At 49.4% G+C, this 5,392-nt stretch overlaps 1 non-coding gene across 1 annotated transcript; it reads right to left on the bottom strand.

Annotated features, from left to right (window-relative positions):
* Positions 1 to 3,415: 3,415 nt before the first annotated feature.
* Positions 3,416 to 3,488, bottom strand: TRNAM-CAU. The gene has a single exon. It is a non-coding gene; the product is annotated as a tRNA-Met (tRNA).
* Positions 3,489 to 5,392: the final 1,904 nt, after the last annotated feature.

Here is a 5,392-nt window from a genome sequence, read left to right as displayed (position 1 = left end):
AGGCACCTATAGTCCCAGCTACTTGGGAGGCTGAGGCAAGAGAATCACCTAAGCCCAAGAGCTGGAGGTTGCTGTGAGCTGTGATGCTATAGCACTCTATTGAAGGCAACATAGTGAGACTCTGTCTCAAAAAAAAAAAAAAAAAAGAAAAGTGAGTTATGAATACTCTCAGCCAAATGAGTTATCACATCCTTCAATTTCTTGAGCCTACCTTCCTCCCAGTGGTAACTGGGAAGAAGTCACTGCCTTTGCAGATTTCAGCTACGTGGCTTAATCTCTTTGGTCATGCGTGCTTGGCTGGCATTTGAAAGGTTATCCCATTTAATGCAATACATAAACTACATCTCAGATTATCTCTTTCTGCTTCTTCATATTATATCCTCAATCTTCAGTTTCATTATAATGTGAATTCTCTCGAATAACAGTTGACTTTGGCTGAAATTCTTCACACACTGGCTACATTCAAAAAGTTTTTTTCCAGTATCCCCTTAACTTTGTTAAAGAGCGGTCTCTAAAGGCCTTTTCATATCTGTTACATTCATAAGGTTTCTCTCTGCTGCAAATTGTACAATGTTGGCTAAATGTTGGGTTCAGGTGAATCCCTCTCCACATTTTAAAAGAGCTTCTTTCCGGTGTGAATTTCATGATGTTGAATAAGTTATTAACTTGGTTAGGGGTCTTTTCACAATTATTTGCATTCATGGGTTTTTCTGTAGTATGAATTCTGATACCAAGCAAGATTTGAGCATTTGCTGAAGTTGACCTTCACAGCAGTTGATGACCACAAAGACGGAGTAAGGCTTAATTTATTAATAAATTAATTAGGACTTAGATGCTTAATAAGGATTATGGATATTTAGCAGAGAGTCTGAATTTAATTTTTAATCTCATTGCATCAATCCTGGGTCCAATCAAGAGACAAACAACACAATAATTTGAACGAGGAAAGGTTAACAAAGATATATTCAACTATGACAGGGAGCAACTAACAGGACATAAGGGAGCTTTAAAGGGTATCTAGAATTCAGGGACAGAATTCAAAAAAGGAGGAACTTGGATGAGAGGCCCCTTGCACCTCAACACTCAGATTGAGAGAAGGTGGTTCCAGACTACTAGTTATTGGAGTCTCAGAGTTGTCCATTTCAGAGCTAGTCTCTGCCCCCAGGCAGCAGGAAACAATTCTCCTGGGCACAGGCAGTCTGAGGCTGGTGGGTGAAAGTGCCCAGGGAGCCAGGGCGTGAGTCCCCCCACTAGTCCCACCCTTGGTCACAGGCAAACCAAGGCTGGCAGGCAGGTACTTGAAACACTTCAGGGTGGTGGTGTTGGCATGAAGATGCCAGTGTCCCTGTTGGGAGGACTCCAGTGAAATGCTTATTGGGTGGGGACTATGAAGGCATGAAGAGAGTGTGCCTCTGGGCACACGGCTGGGACAGAGCACTGCAAGATGTCCCCTGTGCACACACTCACTGGTGGATCCTGAAACAGGACAAGAGTAAGCAAAACAGTGCTTTGGAGCTAGGAAGAGACACCCATTCCTCTGATGTCCTCCAGCCCCCTCTATTGACAGCTCAATATGCAGACCGCAAAGGAGAAATGTTTGAGGAGTCCAGTCTGGTCACACTCATGCACCTGCAAGTGGCTCTCTACTTCGGTAGTTGACAGAAATGGAGACTCTGTGTTGTCCTCTATTTGATGAGATTGAGATGCCAGAATTTCCCCAACATGATGTAGATGAAGGTATCCAAAGGCTTAGGGAGCAAGGCATGTGGGAGTCGGTTTATCACATGTGGCCTTCTCACTCACCCTCTGATGACATGCTCTGTGCCCAAATGACACTTCCTTGATGAAGCCATAGGGTGAGGGAGCATGTGCAATGAGCCACGTGTGATGGTGAGAGACGCCATCACTGGCGGGCTCACTGGTTTCAGTGAGGACAGTGCAATTCATGGTAGCAGAGGCCGAGTGGCAGCATTTGCCTACCAGACAGCCGTGCACAGTCAAGGGTAGCAGGAGAGGAGTAGAAGTAGGAAGGGATTTTTTGGTTGTTGATAAATGACTAGCCTGTCCCTAAGAATGAAATAGACAGCCTACCAAACTGTTGCTTGATATCTGTAACAGGAAAAACTTCAGATTTAGTGGCCAAAAACCTGATTTGAGTCACCACAATGGAGAGTTATGCCTGTCGCCTAAAGTCACAGACCCAATCCCTGTTGATTGAAGGGGAGGCCAGGTCGCTTTGAGGAAGGACCCTACAGCAGGACCACATATACATGCTGTAAGCTTCTTTAAACCTTCAAAGGGCCCTCTGCCTTTTACTTGAACGATTGTGCACGGCTGTAAAGAAAACACCCCGACCTGACGGGGATGTCTAGACATGGGCTCTGAATTGACACTAATTACTGAGGCCCACCAGTGAAGATCAGGGCTAATAATGGCGGTCAGGTAATCAAAGAAGCCTTGGGAAAGTTTGAATGACAATGGGCCAAATGGGCCATGAAAACACCTGTGACTCTTTGCTGAGTACCTGACTATATAATTGGAATAAAGACATGACGGAATGGCAGTATCGCCCCGTTGGCACTATGACCTAGAAAAAGCCAAGTGAAAGTCCCTGTAACTCCTCCCTACCGGGATAGTAAGACAAAAATACTGCAGTTATTCCTGAGAGGACTGCAGAAATTAGTACCATTATCAAGAACCTGAAAGATGAAGGCTGGTTATAGCTAACCCATTTCAATTTGATTTGCTATTTGACCTGGGCAGGAAGGAGGTGGATCGTTGAGAGTGACTGGCTATCCGGAGCTTCACAGGCGAGGACGCAGCGTCCAGGCGCAGCGTCCACACAGGCCCTGGCCTGTAGGATATGCCCCCTGCCCGACTCCCCTGGGACCTGTCTCCCCTAGACACCATCATGACCCGCCCCTTCCCAGTGCCACAGCCCGAACTCCACATGGGTTCGGTGCCCTGCACTGTCCGGCCCCTCGTGCATCCTGCTTACCTCGCCGCCCCCACCGGGCGGGCTCCCAAGTCACTCCTCTGCTGCCTTCTCAACAGGGCCTGGGACCCGGCGGCCCTCGCAGCGCCCTCTCCCCAGACTGGGCACCCGGCCTAACCCCGCGCTGTGCCGGTCGCCCTGCAGCGCCAGCGCTCCACAGCAAGGGCGGTAGGAACGAGGTTCGATGGGTGAGGGGCCCCTCCCCACCCTCACGCGCTCCCTCGTGGGCACCTGCGGCGGCAGCGCGAGGGCGGGAGTGGTGGGGTTGTTTCTTTGGGGTTCCCCTTACCGGTGGAGGCTCACTGGGCGGAGGAAAGCCTTTTCGCCGCGTTTACCTTTAGCGTCAGTCTCTGACTTCGACGAGCAATCAAAACCCGTCTTTCCCTCGCGAGTAAAGACCAAGAGCGAACAAAAGTATTGTGCCCCGTGTGAGGATCGAACTCACGACCTTCAGATTATGAGACTGACGCGCTACCTACTGCGCTAACGGGGCACCTAGCAAAAGCTTCCGGTCAGAAAGTAATGAAGCTACACAGATTGCCCAGTGCGCATGCTCGGTTTTATTTCTCTTACTGCAGTACTCTTGGTCCTGGAATTTTAAGTCCCCGGCGCCCCTTTGGACCGGTCCAGCGGCCCTCGGATCTCCCTCCCTATCTGTTTATCAGTTAACGAGCACCGCGCTAGGCCTGCTGACGCCGCACGGAGAAGGAGGATTTTTCCTGCTATTGTTGTAATTTCTTCTGAATAGTGCCTACAAAGCGGTTCCACGCTCGTGAGCTCGTGAAACACTTGTTAGGTACCCTGTGCTTAGGTGCTGCGTTCACAAGGTCCCTGCCTGCATCAAGAAGTTTGGTGAGGGCGCAGATGCATAATGATTTGAAAACAGACACTTAAGCACGCTGTTCTAGCTCCCACCGCAGACTCCAGTCCTCGCTGGTCCCCGGCCTCCTTCCCGCGGCCCAGGCACTCCTCGGAGGGGGCCACTCTTCTCGGAGGCGTCCGGGTTGGCGACAGGGCACCTCAGGCCGCAGCCTCTGTACCTGGGAAGTCCCCTCTCCCCTTTCCTTTATCTACCCTCCCCTTCCCCCAGCCGTTTATATGAGCTCACTTAAATACACGCGTTGTTAAAGGAAAATTCTTGTCATTATTTTCAATGGAAATGGGCAAGGGGGTTTTCCCCCTAATACATGTTAAATACAAAGGTCACTAGGAAAGTTTGGAGACTGTTATGGTCCATTATTTCACTTCCAAGAAACAGTCCACAGGTTCACCATGCAAGTTTCAACACGCTAGGCTTATGGAGACAGACTGTGTTATGGTCCATTATTTCACTTCCAAGAAACACAGTCCACAGCGTCCTTTCTGATTCACCGTGCAAGTTTCAACTTGCTGAGCTTATCGGTGCTGCTGGGAGAGCCTCATTGTTTCCATCCGGCCGCCAGGCACTCAGTCGCAGTCAGCTATGGAGCTGCGAAGAGAGCACTTCCGAGCAATGATTTTCTACGATTTTAAAAGTGGGTTAAAGGAGTCTCAAAGCCTGGAGCGTTTACAATGGGCTTTCGGAGACCTTAGTCCTTCCCGCGCCACAATTTTTCGGTGGTTTCAAGAATTTCGAAGAGGCCGTACTTCACTGAAAGACGAAGAGAGGAGTGGGCGGCCGGCCACCGCAGTGACCGAGGAAAACATCGCAACTGTAGAAAATATGGTGCTTGAAAACAATCGAGTGACATTTAAGGACATCGAAGCAGCCCTACGGATTGGATCTCCTGCAGTTTCCAAAATCCTGGATTATCTTCAAGTCAGGAAAGTGTCATCCCGATGGGTGCCTCACACTTTGACAGATGAGCAAAAGCGCATCCGTGTGGCATGGTGTGAAGAAATGCTGGTCAGGTTCGAGGGAGGCAGGTCTACACGCGTTTCTGACATCATTACTAGCGACGAAACCTGGATTTACCAGTTTGATCCAGAGAATAAGCGTCAGTCCACGGTGTGGATTTTTTTTCCGGACGAAAATCCACCAACAAAAGTGAAGAGACCCCGAAGCCTGGGGAAAAAAATGGTGGTAACTTTCTTCTCCAAAAGCGGTCACGTTGCCACTGTACCTCTGGAGGAACAAAGGACTGTTACTGCTCAGTGGTACACGACTGTGTGCCTCCCAAAAGTTTTCGGGAAGCTTCAAGAACAGCGGCCAAAGAAAGGACTGCGGGGGACCATCTTGCACCATGACAATGCCGCTGCCCACACAGCCAACATCACCATTCAGTTTCTGGAGTCCACAGAGGTTAAATTTATGACTCATCCACCCCACAGTCCTGACCTGGCCCCCTGTGATTATTTCCTGTTCCCTTTAGTGAAAAATCGCATGCGCGGAAGAAGGTTCTCCAGCCTTGAAGAAGC

Source organism: Otolemur garnettii, unplaced genomic scaffold (assembly GCF_000181295.1).
Source record: "Otolemur garnettii isolate 467f Iridium unplaced genomic scaffold, OtoGar3 scaffold00004, whole genome shotgun sequence".
In the NCBI taxonomy this organism is placed as follows: domain Eukaryota; kingdom Metazoa; phylum Chordata; class Mammalia; order Primates; family Galagidae; genus Otolemur; species Otolemur garnettii.
The sequence above is the reverse complement of the archived record's forward strand: the minus strand, read 5'-3'. Positions and strand labels throughout refer to the sequence as shown.